We start from the raw sequence: 4,080 nt of genomic DNA on the forward strand, positions 1-4,080 counted from the left end.
ACGACATTCTAGAAATCACACCAAAAGGACAAAAGGAGACACTAACAGAACATCTGAACAACATCAGCGACACAAACATAAAATTTACTTATGAGGAGGAATTAGACGGCAGCATAACGTTGATGGACATGAACATAAGCAGACAGAGCGACAGGACCCTGAATATAAACACATACAGGAAACCAACACACACAGACCAATATTTATTATGGACACCAGGACATCCTACCATGCATAAAACGTTAGTGGCATTATACCACCAAGCAAATATAACAACAGAAGAACGAGACAGTAAAAGAGAGAACCAACATATAGAAAATGTTTTAAAAACCTGCAGATACCCAACATGGGCAATAAACAAAGGAAACAAACAAACAGCAGAAAGAAAAGAACAACTAAAACAAAGAATCAGAAATCTATAAGGACAAGAACCAAAACCAGCGATAACTCTTGCATACATCAAAGGCATTACAGAAAAATAATAGCATCAATGAAAAAACCGCATAAACACACCAACAAAACCATATGCAACAGTTAGAAAAAGACTAGTACACCCAAAAGACAACATGTCAGCAGGTCACAAGTGTGGAGTCATATACGACATACCATAAAACTCTGAAATAAAACACACATAGGACAAACCAAACACCAACACACGAACAATAAAACACACATAGGACAAACCGAACACCAACACACGAACAATAAAACACACATAGGACAAACCGAACACCAACACACGAACAATAAAACACACATAGGACAAACCGAACACCAACACACGAACAATAAAACACACATAGGGCAAACCGAACACCAACACACGAACAATAAAACACACATAGGACAAACAGAACACACACACGCGAACAATAAAACACACATAGGGCAAACCGAACACCAACACACAAACAATAAAACACAGAAACGAGTGAACAAGAAACAAGTTGAAGACACACAAGAGCAGCGAAACAAGAAGCAGAAAGTATAATAAAGAAATCAGTCGTAACAGACCACTGCTATAGTGAGAATCATACGTATAATGAACTGGGACAGAACATGGCTCAGAAACACAGAACAACAAAAATATAAAAGAAAGATTAAGGAAGTCTTAGAAATATGGAGACTGGACACACAGCCATGAACGGAGACATTTCCGGATAGGAGATATAGAAATTGTCTAAATTCAGATTCCAAATTTACTACAGTTAAAAACTCAGATTTATTTCAGTTTATAACCAAACTCGATGAATCTTTAAAAACTCTGGAATCATTCAGAACATTTGTTTACAAGTTTAAAGTCTTTTTTTTTTTTTTTTACACCTGAAGTCTGACCAATAAAGGAGCGTTCACCCTGAAGGGAACACATGCCCAGAAAACTGTGCTTGGTTCCTGCTTAGAGCTGATAAATGGCTTACTCTCCGCTTTCTATTGTTGCCGGCTACACCACAGAGACAGCAGTTCACTGCTGAGTGACACTACACTCCGAGGTACTCCTGAGCCGTCGTGGTTACACGGATCAGGGTGGTGTTACGGGCTCTGCCTGAAGGCTCAGAGTCATCCAGAGATTCTTGGTCTTTTCACCAGCAGATTTGCCCATGCTTCCACCATAATGCAAACCATAAAAGATGTAAACTCTAAATTAGACATTTACTTTTTAAAATTGTACAATAGTTCTCCATTTCTACTTTTTAAAATTGTCGATACAGTCTTTTAAAGGTGTGGGAAACTCATTTAATCAATACATTTACAGTGGTCCCTAGTGGGAATGGATGCCTCGTAAAGCTTGGTTTATGCTTGATGCATTTACTTTCCGCTTGGTGATGCGGCTCATGGATGGAACGCGCTTCACAACTTGCAGCGTTTATGGTTCATGCGGCTCGTCTCTGCGGTGAGCCAATATTCTCCCAAACTGTAGGGGGCAGCATGGAGCTCTACGGCATGCATCCAACACTACACCATAGTAGAAGTAGAAATTACTGTTGTTTACAACATGGCATTCCAGCATTTTTAACAGCGTCCTCGTCTTTTCTGACAGTGCAAGCTATTTCTCTCCAAGAATTATTAACAACATGTTGATCACGGTGATCTTTGAGAGCTGAATCATACAAATGTCTGTATTTACGAACCTCTGCCATACTAGTGCTTGCCAGTCCACCATGTTTTTCCGTGTCCGGCCGTCCGCGTGGTTAGAAAATTTCCTAGGTGCGCGGTGCGGAAATTTTGGGCCGTGCGGAGGTGCGGTGGAGGGGCATGGTTGTTATAATGACGCAATTTCGCCATGTGGACCTCGCGGACGCGTCAACCATAAACCAACCTTAAGTCAAAGTCAGGAGGGATGACACACCGGTGTGCCATTTCCAGGAAGTGAGTCACATAACAACTGAGATTCAGACGGCAGGATTTGGAGTCTTATTTCCTGATATTTGGACATCTCTCATCAGACTGGATAACAGCAACGTGACTACCACTGATGTGAAATGCTGTCTCTATAATTAACACCAGTCTGGAGGAGTTCTGCTGTGTGGTGAAGTTGCTAATGCTAACAGTTGTTGAGGGTCTGACCTCATGAGGAAATTACTATGCAGTGATTTTCTCCAAAATGACTGTGCTTAAATTGCTCTGAAAAAGCAGATAATAACATCAGTGCCAAGAGACACTTCATTTCCCATGATGCTTTGCATAGGGAAGCAAGGTGATGATGTCACCACAACAACCAGCTCAAAAACTATAAGTTTCAGCGAAAAACGAAACTTAACTGTTCTTGTGTACCAGTTGCACTGGTGTAAAGGACACGCTGCTTGCTCCAGCTCCATTCAACTCAAGCACGCACGATAGAGCCCTGCACTGAAGCCCTAGGCCCTCGGGTCGGCCCGGCCCGACGGCCCTCGGGCCGGGCTTCGGGCCAACGACTGTGTAATTACCTCGGACACGGGCCGGGCCGGGCGCCTTTATTTTTATTCGAAATCATTAAAAAAATTAAAACACTTAAACGCAGCAGTAGAGCCCTGTGCGGGACTGTTTTCTTCATCCCGCTCCGCTCCCGCTGAATTTCTGACCATTACAGCCTGCAACCGCAACGTGTGTGTTACACTCCCGCCCGCACCTGCAGCGTGCATGTCTACTCCCGCCCGCACCTGCAGCGTGTCTACTCCCGCCCGCACCTGCAGCGTGCATGTCTACTCCCGCCCGCAACCGCAAAACTCGGAGAAATTATTACCTCACAATAAAAGAGATGTACTGAGTTTGCGTCCTCAACATGTCATTTTATAGGTTATCCGCTTTCACAGCAGTGCTGCGCTCCGTTTCAATCAGGCTGTACAGCAGGATTTCCCCTCGTAGCGATATTTTCTCTAACTCTGATTGCTTCATGCTATAGATCGTTGGAAAGCTGCTTTTATGTACTTTTAGGAACCGTTGGAAATATTTGAATCTGATCAACCATTCAAAAGTTATAAAACGGAGCATTTTGGATGACAAACTCGCACGTCTCTGAATCTGTGTTGTGATTCGTTGCGCTCAAGACAGGAAATCCCGGTGGATACTGTAATGTATTGTATATGCACGGAAAGCCCCATTTTTAATCTTTTCAGCACTTTTGGAATTTTAATGATATCTTGAACTAGAGCAGGGATCGGCAACCCGCGGCTCTTCCATCCATCTGCCGATGTGCTTGTAAAATAATGAATGGATATTTAAATAAAATGCTTTATATTTTACTGAATTAATTTTATATCTGTAAGTCAATTCTATGTGAAGATTGTCTGCGTAAACCTGAACAGGTCCAACCCAGTCTTACTGTGAGACCGTGTTGGGTCACGCTTGTGCGTAATCATATGCGCTTATGAGCTGAAGAGGATGTGAGATTCTGGGCTTCTCCTCAGACGGCTCCTGGATGTGTCGCACATTGGAGACAGGAACAAGCGCTATTCAGCCAAAGTTTCATAATCAGGGAACATTTTCTAAGTGACAAGTCTCTGAGAGACAGGGTTTGGAAAACACTCGCTTCAGTGGGAAGCTTCCCGCATGCGCTTCTGCGACGCTCGGATCCTGCACATCTTTTAACACATTGGTCAGGAT

This window comes from Nothobranchius furzeri, chromosome 2, assembly GCF_043380555.1.
Source record: "Nothobranchius furzeri strain GRZ-AD chromosome 2, NfurGRZ-RIMD1, whole genome shotgun sequence".
Taxonomy (NCBI): Eukaryota; Metazoa; Chordata; class Actinopteri; order Cyprinodontiformes; family Nothobranchiidae; genus Nothobranchius; species Nothobranchius furzeri.